General features: G+C 40.8%; 1 protein-coding gene across 2 annotated transcripts in view; it reads right to left on the reverse strand.

Moving 5' to 3' along the window:
* The window catches only part of Prkg1 (protein kinase cGMP-dependent 1), a 1231555-nt gene that overhangs the window by 746182 nt on the left and 469045 nt on the right, over window positions 1–16328 (reverse strand).

Raw genomic sequence — 16328 nt, forward strand, 5'->3', positions numbered from 1 at the left:
CACAACGAAAGAGAAGGTTTAAGACCAACCAGGCCACTGGCAGCCTGGGCCCGGGAGAGGGGAGGTAGCCAATGAATATCAAGCATTGTTTCTTGTCATCAGGTGAGGAGGAAGACAAAGATGCTGGGGTGGAGGAGACTGAAAGGGGATGTGACGAACCATTCTAGCTCTTTCTGAGAATTCCACACTAGAGCATTTAAAGAATAAGCGTGATAGAAAGAGCTAATTTCTTCTTCAAGATTTACATCAACATTATTATAAAGGGACTCGGCATTTCCCCCCATGTTTTGTAAGCTATTTTTAAAAGAGAATGTTCCTTTCAATGCTGTGGTCTTTTACACCCTTCAGTGATCCAGTTGAGCTATTCATAGTTTGTTAAGGAACTTCAAAATCATTTCAAGGTGAGATGATTTAGTGAGGTACATCAAGTATTTAAAAAGGAGAAATTGCTAGGAGAATGTGAACTTTAACCAGCCTGTATTTTTATGTCTGTGCACACATGTGCATAGGAAACAATAGTAATTGGGAAGGAAGAGGCTATCAATTTGGGGGTTGGGCATATAAGGAGTTAGAGGAAGGGGGGCTAGAAGGGAGGGCAGATACGTAATTATATTTTAATTAAAACATAAAAAATAAATAAGATGAAAAGAATAATTGAGCACCCAAACACTGTAATTATGCATTATTTGAAGAAAGAACACATTGGAGAAATTCCAGGTGATTCCGTTTTTCTAGAACATCACAGAATGCTCTCACAGGCATCTAAATGGCGTAGGGGAGGGTGTATGGCATTGTCTTGTGACTTACATGAGAACTGTCCCCTATAGGTTCACATATCTGGTCCCCAGTTGATGTGTATCACTTGGGAAGGTAATGGAACCTTTAGGAGATGGGATGATTTCTGGAAGAAGTAGTCAGTGGGTGATGAGGGTGACAGCCTTGCCCTACTCCCTGGGTTTTCTGTTTTCTGTGTGTGAATGGCAGCAATCAGGCAGCTTGTTGTCCCCACCTCCATGCCATGCCTTTCCTGAAACAGTTTCCCTGGAATTGGAAGCCAAAATGAGCCCCTTTCTTGAACCGCTTGGGGTCACGGTATTTTATCAGAGAAATAGAAAAGTAACTAATTATTACTCTATATGTGGTTTGCCATCACCAGAGATGTTAAGAAGTGCATGACTTCAGTGTGCTATGCCATTTCTCATATTACCAATAACTCCTATCGATACCTTAGTTAAGTTCTGAAGCTTCTGTGATTCCCCATAAGAGGAGTAAAAAAAAGTCTTGCTGGAACGATAGCAGAGTTAATGAGAGATTCAATATTTAAAATAAATCCATAATTAACAAGAGATTTTCAACAGCCCATATTTAAAATAATGTATTTTGTTGAACCGAGATTCTGAATAGTAGACTTAAAACCTACAAACATTATAGGTTTTCCTCATTTTTATTTTTCTCTGTAACATTCCTTCTACTCAATTATTATTATTCTTGCTGAGGTTGAGTTTCACTTATGTGCCCTCTGTATTAGACATCGCATGTCTCTTCCTTATCTTGACTGAGTTGCTATGCACGGGTATCCACTCTGATGGCACTATGTGGCTCTCCCCTTCAGTCACCACATACTTGGCTATGCTTCCCGAAAATTTGAGACATTTCAGTTGAAGTCTTTAAGATGACCGAATCAAAATGTCAAATTATTTAAGATTTAAAAAATATTTTCTTCAATAAAGCTAAAAGTTTGTTTATATTTATGTTTATCAGCATGCCTTCTGATCCTTGTTTTTCTTTTCTTTCCTTTTCTTTTTTTTCCTTTCTTTTCTTTTCTTTTTTTTAACGCCATTGTCTGGAGCATAAACTCCATAGCCACAGTCGCAATTGATAAGGAAGGTTTAAACCTAAAAATGCTGCAAATCACTAACTCCTATTAATACCTTTTTTTCAGTAGTATCACCGCTCTAAATGATATGTTTTGAACCATAAAATGTAGTGGGTGGGCTCCAAAATGCTACAAGACCAAAGTCCACAATCCTAACCACTCTGAACTCCTGAAGACCCTAGCCACCGGTTTCCATAGTATCTAGTATCTATTCCATTTTTCCTTTTGGTCCCACAGAATTGATCTTAGATTATAATATCAATTTATTTCTAAACACAGATCTCTATAAGGCTTTGTAAAACACACCGAGAATCAATGTTTAATTGCAAATTCAAGCTATAAATCAAGCATGCAAACTCATTTAAAGAGGCCAATGGTAGCTATAATTCTTTTTTTATTAATCATTTTATTCTTTTACATTTCAAATGATTCCCCCTTCTCAGTTATCCCTCAACATGCCCCCTCATCCCATCTCCCACCTCTCCCACCCCTTTGCCTTTATGAGGGTGCGCCTCCATCCACTCACCCACTCCCACCTCACTGCTCTAGCATCCCCCTACGCTGGGGCATCAAGCCTCCACAGGACCAAAGGCCTCTCCTCCCATTGAGGTCAGATAAGGCCATCCTCTGTTACATATGTATCTGGAGCCATGATTCCCTCCACGTATTCTCTTTGGATGGAAGTTTAGTCCCTAGGAGCTCTGGGTATGACCCACAATTCTTATCAGTGAAAGGAGCATAGGGAGTCTCTGAATGGTGATGGAATGAATGATTTATTAAGAACACCATTGGAAAAAACAGACTTCACCAGAAAACTGATTTCCTTCACTGTGGATATTATTTATGAAGTTCACCTTTGTGAGTAGCATACCACATGGAGTAATATAAACATTAGAAACAACCGAGGCTCAGTTCACACAAGAAGCAGGGCACATTTGGTCTTGATGCCATGAGAGCTCTGACGAGGAATCTAATGCCTGATTAACTAGTATGCTGAAAATTTAAGGACATGGTTGAAAATGACTCAAGCTTGCCAACATTTAACTTTTTATTTGTCACCATGCTCAAAACTCAAGTCCAAGTGGATCAAGGACTTCAACATAAAACCAGATACACTGAATCTAGTAGAAGAGAAAGTGGGAAAAAGTCTTGAACTCATTGGCACAGGGGGAAATTTCCTAAACAGAACTCCAATGGCTCACACTCTAGATCAAGAATTGATAAATGGGATCCCATGAAACTGGAAAGTTTCTGTAAGGCAAAGGGCATAGTCACTAAGACAGATCAGCATCCTACAGACTTGGAAAAAATCTTCACTAACCCCACATCTGATAGAGGGTTAATATCCAAAATATATAAAGAACTCAAGAAACTAACCAGCAAAACACCAAATAGCCCAATCGAAAAAAATGGGGTATAGAACTAAACCGAGAATTCACAATAGAGGAATCTCAAATGGCTGAAAAGCACCTCAAGAAATGTCCAAAGTCCCTAGTGATCATAGAAATGCAAATCAAAACAATCCTGAGATTCCACCTCATACCAGTCAGAATGGCTAAGATCAAAATCTCAGGTGACAGCACATGTTGACAAGGATGTGAAAAAAGAGGAACACTTCTCCATTGCTGGTGGGACTGCAAACTGGTACAACCACTCTGGAAATCAATTTAGAGTTTCCTCAGAAAATTGGAAATAGACCTACCTAAAGATCCAGGAATACCACTCTTGGGAATATATCCCAGAGATGCCTCACCATGCCACAGGGGCATATGTTCTACTATGTCCATAGTGGCCTTATTTGTGATAGCCAGAAGCTGGAAACAACCCAGATTTCCCACGATAGAAGAATGGATACAAAAAATAAAGCTCAGCTATTAAGAATGAGGACATACTGAGTTTTGCAGGCAAATGGATGGAACTAGAAAATGCCATCCTGAATGAGGTAACTCAGACCCAAAAGGACATGCACGATATGTTCTTACTAATAAGTGGATATTAGCCAAAAAAAAAAAAGTACAGAATACCCAAGATACAGTCCACAGAACTCAAAAAGGTCAATAAGCTGAAGGGCCCAAGTGAGGACTACTCAGTTCCACTTGGGAGGGAGAAGAAAGCAACCACCGTGGGGAGAGAGGGAGGGAGAGGGAAGGGAAAGGGGATGGGGGTTTGGGGAGAGGGGAACATGATCTTGTACTGGGTGGGGGAAAAGGACTGAAGCCCTGAGGGCTGGCAGAAAGAATAGAAACAGGCGACCCAGGGAGGAAGGAGGTTGGGAAGACCCTCTAGAATGTACCAGAGACCTGGGGGGTTAGAGACTCTCAGGACTCAAGGCGGGGGGGTGGGCTAGATGAAAGGCCCTGCACCTCCAGAAGAAAGACAGGGCATCAAGTGAGGGATGGGGTTGCTATCTCACAACCAAAGCTCTGACCCATAATTCTTCCTGTCTGAAAGAAATGCAGGGATGGAAATGGAGAAGAGCCTGAGGAAAAGAAGGTCTGGTGACAGGCCCAAAGTGGGTTCCAGCTCAAGGGGAGGCCCCAAAACCTGACACCATTACTGAAGCTATATGGTATTCACAAAAAGGGACCTACCATGACTGCTCTCCAAAGGACCCAACAAGCAGCTGAAAGAGTCAGATGCAGATATGTGCACTCAACTAAAGAACAGCAGCTGCTGACCCCTCTGGTTGAATTAGGGAAAAGCTGGAGGAAGCTGAGGAGGAGGGCAACCCTGTAGGAGGACCATCAGTCTCAATTAACCTGGACCCCTGAGATCTCTTAGAAACTGGATCACCAACCAGGCAGCATACACTAGCTGAGATGAGGCCCCCAACACATGTACAGCAGAGGACTCCTGGGTCTGGGTTCAGTCAGAGAAGATGCACCTAACCCTCAAGGGACTGGAGGCCCCAAGGAGTTTAGAGGTCTGGTAGGGTGGATGGAGTAGGGACATCCTTGTGGAGACAGGGGTGGGGGGAGTGTGGGGGTGGGGATGGGGAGAAGGTATGAGATTTGGAACTCTCAGGGGTGGACCAGGAGGGGAATAAAATCTGGAGTGTAAAAATAAATGAATGAATGAATGAAAGAAAGAAAGAAAGAACAAAAGGAAGGAAGGAAGGAAGGAAGAAAAAAAGAAAGGAAGAAAGAAAGAGAAAAAATGATTCTACTGAGCAGATAAAATTATTCAACATAATTATTCTAAAATTTAAGCTACTGGTGATGCAACTGAGTCAAAGATGTTAGTCCTAAAGCAGAACCGCCAAATGCTATCACAGCACAATATGGAGAACAATAAAATGACTCTGAAAATTTGTCCTGTCAACGGTGAGAGACATATCATTGGCCAACACATCCCCCAACAGCACCGATTTTCCCACAACTACTACTGTAATCTCTTCAGCTGTGCTCTGAAAGGGTGTTCATAGCGGCGTCTCAACCAATCTCCTCATGAAACATGAATGCCAAGTGTTACTCTTTCAGCTCAAGCCATCAAGGTGCAGGGACTGAGGAGAGCATGTGCACCCAGAGCACCCATACTGGTCAATAATGAAAATGGACAGAAAAGTAAGTTGGAAGGCAATCAATTACTATTGGTGTATAAATATAAAGCATAAAGAGAAACTGAAAACAATCTAGCTGGTAATTGCTTGAAAAGAAAAGAAACACATACGAGCAAGAGAAAAAGAGACAAATGATCCAGGTTAACCAGCAAAAGAGGCACAACTTTGCCTCTTGATATGTTCCAGAGAAAATATCTAAGGTTCGAGCATTAGTATTTTTTTCTCAGTAATAGGGAATAAGTGATTTTAAAAATGTTTAGCATGTAATTCTTTATAAACATGGTACTTTTGTGACTAGAAAATTATGCGATGCATTTTTAAAGTCATGTTTGATTAATAAAAGTACGTATCAGGGAAAAATCAATACCAGAAAATGTCTGTCGTCTAAGCTGTGTTGGATATAAAACAAATTGTGCACCCAGGGGACTCCTGGGACAAAAGCAATGACAGCAGTGCCACTGATGGAGATTAATGGCCCTCACCTCAAAGTCCTATCACCAAACAGAAGGATCCGAATGGAATTTCCAACCTGTGTAATTTACTTGCTACTTATCATCCTGTGTCCTTACCTATAACACAGCTTTGATGCTAGTACTTCTTTTACTAGTTCATTCACAGTATATTTTAGAAAAATCTCTCCAGGTAAAAGTTATTATGTTAGCTCTTCACCTGGAATCCTTTGGAGAACCCAGGCTGCAACACAGTCCCTTCCCTTCCTTGCATTTGTCTCCTCAGGGTTTTCAACTGTGCCCTGTGTTCCCCAATAATACCTTTCAGATTCTGCACACGATGGCTCTGTGTCCCTTTAGATCTTCCAGTGTGCACGGTACTCTTTGTAATAGTAGCAATAACGGTAACCAGCATCTCCAGGGTGCGTCGCATCCAAGCTTTGGCACCCAATCCATTACACGCTTTCATTTAACACTCGCCACAGCTATATAGCAGGTGCTTCCTGTTTCAAAGGTAAAAGAGGCAGGACTCAAACACTGCTTCATTTCCCAGGGGCACACAGCTAGTGAGTGGCAGATGATAGAACCTCAGGTAGTGTCCTTGCATAGGATGGGATGTGGACTATTTCTCCTTTAACTGTCAGGGATTAATTTCCATTTCACGCAGAGAACATTCTCATTTCAGTCTAGAACATTTCTCTCTCCCTGTTCAACTTATCTCTATTTTTCTAAGTCTCTTTTTTCCAAAATTCATTGTAGTTTTTCTATCTAATCTTGCACTCTGGCTGGATTAATACCTTAACTGTACAAGAATTCTCTCTCTCTCTCTCTCTCTCTCTCTCTCTCTCTCTCTTTCTCTCTCGTTCGCTCTCGCTCGCTCTCTCCCTCTCCCTCCCCCCTCTGCCCTCCTTGGGTTATTTAGCAATGCTTCACAGAATTTGCATAAGCCAAGAATATCTTTTTTTGAGTACATATTTTAAATTATGTGTAGTGTATATGGATATATGCATGTAAGTACATGGGCCTGTGGAAGACACAGACATTATTTACAGGCCATCATGGAGTTACAGGACACTGTGAGTTGTCTAATATGGGTTCTGGAAACCAAAGTTGGGGCTTATACAAGATTAGTATATATTCTTAAATACCAAATCATATATCTAGTTCCACGTCTAGGATATTCTTGATAAATTAAATTGCAAAGCTAAAATTTGATCTCCATTAATATTTGAAATGATGGATATGGCTCACAAGAATTACCAAGGAGGGAGGCAGTTTAGAGATCAATGAGTCTACTTACTATTAGTAAGAAGCTCGGTTACATAGATGTGCACTGACAGTGCTGATCTCCACTGTAAAGGATTAATATGGAGCTTGGCAACACTACACAGAGGAAAGTGTCATCTACATAGTGGGCAGGTGACAAAGACTAACTGTGGGTCACATACTTAGTGTCACTGTGCATTCAAGCAGAAGAGTGATTTTCAATCATGTTACCTAACTGAGCTCTGAAATTCTAGAGAAATCCTTAATCCAGAAGCACGCGTGAGAAGGAAAAACAGATGCTTAACAGGACTACTTTTGGGGGATCCTAAAGGTCATGTGTGTGTGTATGTGTTTTGTGTTTGCACGTTCATATGTGGAGGTCAGAGGACAACTTTTAGGTCTTTTCTTCTCCTACGTTGGTCCAAGGAACTGAACTCAGGTCACGAGGTTTAGCAGCACGTGTGCCTTAACCTGCTGAGCTATCCTGTCAGCCCCAGGGACTCTTCTTTTCAGCTTTCCACACAGCACTTTACTTTGGAAATAAAATAAACAGAAAGCAGCAGGGAAGATGTCAACAGTGCTGTCTGACCCCACTGAAGGGCTGGAGACAATGACACTTTAAGCTACTGCTCTATTAGAAGTGGGGCATAAAGTGTGTGTCTGTTAGTCAGAATATGGTCCTTTATAAGAAAACAACCAAGAAAGAGGTGAAGTTCAACCTCAGAGGATGTGTTCAGTGACCCCGAATGTTTATTTACTCACTTGACTCCTTTCATCTGTCTTCTGATAACACTCATGTTTTAGGGTCTACCGTCACGTTCATAAGAAAATCCAATTATTAATGGCCACAGAAACCACCCAGTTCGCCTTCTTTCATGTATATATCAACATTCTAGGCCTGTAAGAGACTCTTACAGTGTCTCGATTATGAGGGAGATTCTGCTGCTTCCTTAATGGCTGTGAAACATTAATGACTTTCCACCCTGTAAAGGTCAGAACCAAAGCGACAAGCGGTTCACCTATGGCCACCTAGCCCTCACTATGAACTGCACTGGAAAACCCTCATAAACGCTTACGAGAGCTTTTACAGTTGGTGGAATTTAGCCCAGAAATCCAAATTATCAACCGGCTACCAACTGATTTTCCAGAAATGTTTATCTACATTTGTTTGTATCTAATCAAGCTTCAATGACTGTGAAAGAAGAATAACAACAAAATCAAATTAAAATTTCTCTTTGTTGTTTTCTTCCCAACAGCCAAACCATCAAGTCCAATAAATCAAACGGTGATCCGTGTTGAGAACATGGCCTCACCGCACATGATTTTTTAATTTTTTCCTTCCCTCTCAACCTGTTCTTCTAATTTAACTCCTTAATGTTATTCAAAATAACAACTGCACAGTGTGCTATTGGTACTCTACAAAGACAGTTCCCCTCTGAGGGGAACAGCACAACATCCTTTGGCTGTAGTGCCAAAACCACGCCACTTATTTAGTGCTTAATGCTCTATTTTACATATTACAAGATAGACGGTTTGATATGTATAGGGCTTGCATATGTATAGGTTAATGCTTTACCTCCAGGGGTGCTTGCTGCTGGTCCTTAACTTTAGGAGCATCACCTGCAAGGTTTCTGCTACAAAGACTGTTCTGTCCCAGCACCCTTATGGTTGCTAGGAGCAACAGGGGGTTTTGATCCAGTTGCTCCATGGCCCATTCTTTGAGAAACACTTTAGGTACTTTAGGTGTGTGTGTGTGTGTGTGTGTGGTATGTGGTGTGTGTGTGTGTGTGGTGTGTGTGTGTGTGTGTGTGTGGTATGTGGTGTGTGTGTGTGTGGTGTGTGTGTGTGTGTGTATGGTGTGGATGGTAGGTCTACTAAGCTTATTTAGTGTTCATATATGTTGTAAGAGGGAAGAGTGATGTTTATAATAAGTGTTTCAAATATTATTATCTAAATTTACATAAGAGTCTATCAGAGAAATTCACTAATAGCGGCTATAATGTGGCTTGTATTTCTTCTGCCCTGGATAATCAGGGACAGCCTCTCCTATCAGCATCAGGCTATTTTTGGGAGTTGGTTACATAAAGCATGGGATGATAGGTTGTAAATTACAGACACTGTTTATGATCGCAGTCAGTCCTCGGTATCTGCAGACCTAACCAACTGCAGACAGAGAAGACTTGAAATAATATTTGTATTGAACACACACGCAGCTTTCTTTTCTTATTATTCCCTAATAAAAACGGTTTAACAATTATAATAATAATAATAGAATTTAACGTTGAACTAAGTACAAGTAACCGAAACATGCTCAAAAACACATGGGTGAATCTGCATAAGTTGAATGCAAATATTGCACCTTTCATATAAGGCAAATGATCCCCCTGGATACCAAGGTACAACTGTACATAGAAACGCACACAGTTAATAAAGAAGGTCTCATGAGAGTACACTTCTCAGACACACTGACAAAGTGCTGAGATTACAATCTTCCAAAGGAAATTTAAGGAAAATAGTGAGACACTGATCACAACTCAGAATTTCCTTTTACTTTGTTACACAACAGCAAAACATCCTTTGCCATTCTTGTTTTCTAAGCACTGTTCAATTTTTTGGAATTGCAACTTTAAAGAAATCTCACTGATAGATTTCACAAATGAGACATGAAGTTACTTAGCAATGTCTCAAATATGCAGCCACGAAGGTTCTGTCATTATTCCTTCAGAAAGACTCAATGCATTACCATGCCAGCAACGCAACTGATTCTGCTTGCTCATTGCACAGCTCTAAGGCTTTTAAACTTGGTTCCTCTCCTTGTGGCATTGCATTCTTCCTTTGCTAATTGATGCTTTCAACATGGGACATTGTAAAAAAATGTTTACATTTATAGCGTGTGCGTGCGTGTGTGTGTGTGTGTGTGTGTGTGTGTTACACACACGCTTGTGTGTGCACATGTGTAAAAGTAGAGTCTTGAGAGAGTGGAAGAAGTAATCAAACAGATACAATTGGATTTAAAACCCCAATGAGTGGAAACAAAATGCAAAAACAGTGACAGCAGCAACACAGCAAACTAATCACTGTCCCATAGCCGCTCTCTCGCTATGTGGTCAGGGATAATTGCTAAATGTGAGGGTGTCTTAGTTGCTTCCCCATCATATCAGGGTAGCAATGGCACCCATTTGAAAGCTCTGAGACTACTGCATCACTGATCCCTCACAAGTTATCTCTGTCATTTATCACTAGCATTTAAGTGTTTATTAGAAAATCACAATCCAGGAATGGAGATTTTTCATTAAACACAATTATATATAGCCCTGGCCTATGATACTACTTTGTTGTTGTTTGTTTTCTTCCCCCAATCCACTGAGTGAATGCAGAAATAGTGCCCTAGCCAATGAGTGCATTGAGGAATTACTATACCAGACACTGAGTCATGCTTTATGTTCTGGGAGGCTCTTAGATCATAGTCTACATGGAAAAGCTTTTACTTTTAGGATTAAAGAATACTTACATCCAACCAGTGGACAGAAGCCAGGGATCCCTGTGGTTGAATTAGGGAAAGGCTGGAAAAAGCTGAGGAGGAGGGCGATCCCATAGGAAGACCAGCAGTCTCAACTAACCTGGACCCCGAGATCTCTCAGACACTGAGCCACCAACCAGGCAGCATACGCCAGCTGAGACGAGCCCCCGGACACATATACAGCAGAACTGCCTGGTCTGGCCTCAGTGAGAGAAGATGCAGCTAGAGAGAGAGAGAGAGACTTGAGGCCCCAGGGAGTGGTAAGGCCTGGTAGGGCAAGGGTGGGATGAGGACATCCTCTTGGAGACAGGGGAGAAGGAATGGGATGAGGAACTGTAAAGATTAAAGATAATTAAAAAAAAAGAGAAATTTCTGAAAAATAAAAGAGTAAAAGTGTAGCCTTCCTTGTCTATTGTTGACTTATTGTTAAATTATCTGCAACCCTTTAGAAGTAACAGCCTGTCAGGTAAAGCTTGACTTATTTCCAAGGGGAGGGAGCATTCAATATACTAGTGACTGAGCAATAAAGGAGGGAGGGAAAGGAGACATTTACCTACCTGTAAGGAGGAATGAGTTACTTTTTCTGTCCGGGTGTACTGTTCTTTTTTTTTTTTTTTTTTTTTTTCGGAGTTGGGGACCGAACCCAGGGCCTTGCACTTGCTAGGCAAGCGCTCTACCGCTGAGCTAAATCCCCAACCCCTCGGATGTACTGTTAAAGATGACTCTCAGCCATGCCTCATCAGCATGGGAATTAGATGATGGCTTTTATCAGAGGCAGTTAAACATAAATGATAAATAGACTCCGAGTATTACAGCTTTTATTACACCTAAGTAGAAAAATCATTGCCCTTAAAATTCACCTGTACTCTATCTGGATCACAGAATGAGAGGGAAAGCTAGCTTTTGGGTATCTGCTTGCATGGTGACTCTGTGGTGTGGCATCACTGGTGCCTAGTGAATTCCTTCTTCATCAAAGAAATGCATTTCTCATGAATTCTAGCTTCATGTGTGAACAACATCACTGTATTGTTTAATTCATAAGGTAATGCTATTTTAGGAAGAGCATTATCTCTGCGTTCACGGGGCAGACGTTCCTACTTCAGGAGGATGCTGTAATGCACCCCTTGCTTCTTTTTTTCTGGATGATAAAATTTCTACGGGACACACGGGAAAAATCTCATCCTACCCTGGATCAACCTTTTAGTCCCCATAAGCCTCAACTCATTTTGTGTGCTCTCTCCTCGGGTTTCCAGGATTCTTGGCAGAGAGCATTCATTAGTATAACACGCATTATAAAAGGTTAGCTCTCAGAGGCCAGGCAGAGGCTCATTTGTGCAGTCACCTTTCCTACTCCTGTTGCGAATGGGGACCATGAAGGTTGGTGACTCCTGGCACTCATTAAAATCCCAGGTAGTAAGTGTACACAGCGATTGGTGCTGCTGACAATGTTCCTTCATTTACACCTGAGTGTCCTTATCATAAATAGGATGTTTTACAACGCTCTGTAATTGTATTCCCTAGAAGAACCTGATTGCTGACTTCTTGTTTCAGTAGCATTAAGATATTTTCAAGGTCTGCAACAACACAAGGATGAAGAGGCTGCCAATAAAAACACTTTATTTATGGCGCGTAGAATACTTCTTAGGCAGAGACATTTTATTCACAGCATATAGAGTTATCAGAGAAAAACTGTCTGATCTTTTCTTCTCTTTCCATTCGGCTGTTTTTGCTTGTTTGTCTTTTGATACGTGGCAGATTTTTCTGACTTAGGCTGGATAACGTAATGTTTGAAACAGAGACGCAAGGGACTATACAAGCCACTTCCCTACAAAGGCTCAAATTCACCTTAAAAGTTAAAAATTAAACAACAGAGAAAGCAAACCTTTGAAGTTCATTTATAAAATGTCTGCAACACTGGAATACCTTAATTAGTCAACTTCTTCCTTTTTACTGATATCTTAGGAAAGCTTAAGTGTAAAACTTGAAAGCATTCTAACCAAGGCAGAAAAATATTTTTTCACCAGATGTTATCAGAGTTATTAATTTGTCTTTTTATAAAGTCTGCTTAGGCTGTGTTGTGTTAGTACTGAACTGTTTTACTACAAAAGAATGTTTAAATACTCATTATAATAATCTAGAGAGAAATAATCACTCAGATGTTTTGTCCAAATAGCTTCGTAAAAATATCCACCCCAGCCCATTCAAGCATATGACTTAGATAACTTTCTGCTCTGAATCCTCCTAACCTGCTATTGAGACTTTCTGACAAAGAATTCTTTCAGTCTTCCATTTTATTGGGTATAATTTAATAACACTATTTGAAGAAGATATTAGCAAGGGTCTGGGGACATGGTGGGCTACAGACTCAGTGTAAGAGGAACACTGCTTCAATTTGGAATTTTAAAGCAAAAACAAGCAAACGAGCAAAGGAACGAACCAAACCAAAACCAAACCCAGTTCCTGCTGGAGGTGGACTAAGAGCCGTACACCGTCAGCCACATGCACATCCTTGTGAAGCTGGGAGCTGGCCACAGGAAGGGAAGGAAAGCAGAAGAACCACAGAGATGGGATGAAAAGGCACACATCAGGTATCCCCCCAGGCCCTGTCCTCCCTGTGAACAAACACACTTCCTCTCCATTTTGAGAAGCCCACTCACTGCGCCTTTTCATCTTGCTATTTTGAAGAACCATGAACATAGAAATAAGGGAAGAGGCCCAGAGTAAATATAAACTGATAACTAACACTGTAGGGTGAATGCAGTAAAATTGAGACCAGGAGTGATGCATTAGGGCCACACGATAATCAGCAGTAGTGGGAAATGACAAGGCGAGGGGTATTCGCCCAGTGTGAGCATCCCTGCCCCTAGTGGGCTCTGAAAAATGCCCAGAAAACTCCTTTCTCTATACAAGGCCAAACTCAAGCAAACGTGAAAAGCCCCGATAATACGAGAGACATTAATTATTCGATGTTGCAGAACCATTATTGCTGATTCTCTGTTCATCCCCTGGCATCTACGATGCTTATAATTGGACAGGTACGATACAAGCAGCCAATTTCAGACCACAGCTAATAAAGGAGGCTTGAAACGCTTAGCATTGTTAGCTTTTTGTTTCCAACATAATGCTAATCCTACGGATTTTCATATCGTCATTCCTCTAAGGTAAATTGATGGTGTTGCCCAGGGTGCAGGCCATGAATATAGATCTCTGCCCCATGCCCAGTCGTTTCTTCCTATGTCTCTACAGTTTTGATTACTAAAGGTATTTCTTTCTGGGAATATCAGACCTTCCTCCCAGTGTCATCATTCCAACAAATGCTATCCATTTATGTATATTTAAAGGACAGTTGATTATTTTTTCTGAGATTAAAAAAAGAAAAAAGAAAAAAGAGCTGGCTTCAAGCTTCCACAATGAGTCTTTAAAGATCACCACAAGGGACCATCTTTTAGAGCATATCATGCCAATCTAGAGCTTTACTAAGGAATTTAAAAGTATTTCAGATATGAACATGCATATGATCAACTATCCAAAGAAGCTGTTGGAATTTTCTCATGCTCTGATAAAAATTTAAAAAGTGCTCTCATGAAGAGTATCCACTCATGTTCATTGAAGGTCCTGTACAAGCCTCCTAGAATTGAGTCACTACTCCGGGATTCTAAATGTATTAAAAACAGGCAATTTTCGGTCACCCTAGGGAAGAAGACAGAGAGATCATCTACATTTTTAATTACAGAAGACAGAGCGAGGCCTGAAATCTAAGAAAGGAAATAGCATGCATGGTTGTGCTAATTAGATGAGGAGGGCATTCTCCACAGATGTGTGCTATTAGACCCAACAGTCATCACTGACAAGATGGCGGCTAAGAAGTGGGCTATCAGACACAATCCCAAGAAAGTACTTGGCCTATGCAGGTACATATATTTAAAACCATTTTAAAATCTCTCATGGAAAGAGTAAGACAGCCTTTGGTCTACATTCTGCAGCCGCTGTTTACAAACAGCACGCATGGTGCATTCTAACAAGAATGGTAAGGTGGTAGGTCTGAAGATTTCATTTCATCATAAAAAAAATGACACTTAAGGTCCACAGTAATGTGACAATCTCTCTGGCTAGGAAAGGAGACATGACAAACAGCACTGAGCAATAAACAGCTGTCATTTATACCTTTAGCTTGAAAGAGACAGTTAAAAGAAATAGTTCTTTGTAAGCAACGTTTCACACTAACGCTCATAACTTTTATACGTGCAAATCCAGAGACACCTTACCATCCTGTAAGACCATGGCTCATTTCTCCATGCAGTTTTCACCTCTTAAGTAGGCACCATGAAGTGGAAAACACACACATGCGTACAGGTATGCTCATGTGTGATGCTCAGTTAAAAAAAAAGTCCCCCAACATTCATTCCCCTCAGTGAGGAATATTTTGACCTGGAAACAGGATCATTCTTTGCATCCAAGATTCAGTTTCTTCTCACTAATTCAGATGCATGGTGCTTCTCTAAATTTACCACCGCGAGCGCACAGCAGCTAGTGAGAACGAACGCCATTTTACAGACCCGGGGTGTGACCACTGATCTTTGTGAAGGGAAGCAATCAGCTCATAAAAATAATTAGCTCTAAAATCCATTTAAATAAACGAGTCTATCTAAAATATTTCTTTCAATATTTCATATGATTAAGAACGGAGTGATTACCATATGTTAACCTTTAGAAATTTGCCGTCTCAATTAGATTCACTGAGCAGTATTATACAAGGCTGAAGTGCTCAAAAACTTTAAAATGGCAAAAATTACTCACAATTCTAAGAAAACCTATATTAACAAAAAATATTTCTGGTCCTTTATTTACTCTAAAAATATATGTCTTACAAAAGCAAAACATAAGAGTGAAATCTGTTTGGTTTAATGGAGTCATAGCTGCTCTTTCCCATCCTAGGCTCCTTATTAAGGGAGAGAAAATTACACAGATTTTTTTTGAATCATGGAATTAAGTGATAGCATGGAAGAAAATCCTGGCCGTACTTATCAACTGAAGGATCTCCTTTCTAAGATCAAGGGTTAGCCCAGAAGGATCCAGTGCAAACAATGCTGCTGTGGTACTGCAGGAGGAAGGCCACTGACTGACAGCCATGCTCAGCTATAACTGGTATCATAGACAGCCACACATCGTTCCTGTGGCCATGCATTCTTGAGTCCTTTACAACCGACGCCTTCAGATAACATTGCCAATCTATATTGTACTTGGGGGAAAATACACAAACTACCCAGTGTCATCCAAATAAAACTGATTGATATAAACCACCTGTCAGTTTGCCAGATTTTTAAACAAAAGCTCCTTGCCATAATTTGTCATTGAAATTATCCATGGGATAATGGGGCACTTGAATCGCACACATACACACACCTGCCTAAGGATGTACCGGACTTCCACCGTTAGCTTTCTATTCAGCTCCGTTTGTTATACCATCCTTCTATCTTACACAGGAAGATCTCTTTTAAAAATACAATTTTCCCTCTCACTGCTGCAGCTGCTCCTACTGAACACCCAGTGTTGTCAGAGAAATCACATCTCCACATATATGTAAAATCAGGGAAACAAGCTGTTTTATCACCCGGTTTAAAATACGCTCAATCAGAGAAAAGAACAACTACTACACAA

Source organism: Rattus norvegicus, chromosome 1, assembly GCF_021556685.1.
Source record: "Rattus norvegicus strain SHRSP/BbbUtx chromosome 1, alternate assembly SHRSP_T2T, whole genome shotgun sequence".
NCBI classification, from domain to species: domain Eukaryota; kingdom Metazoa; phylum Chordata; class Mammalia; order Rodentia; family Muridae; genus Rattus; species Rattus norvegicus.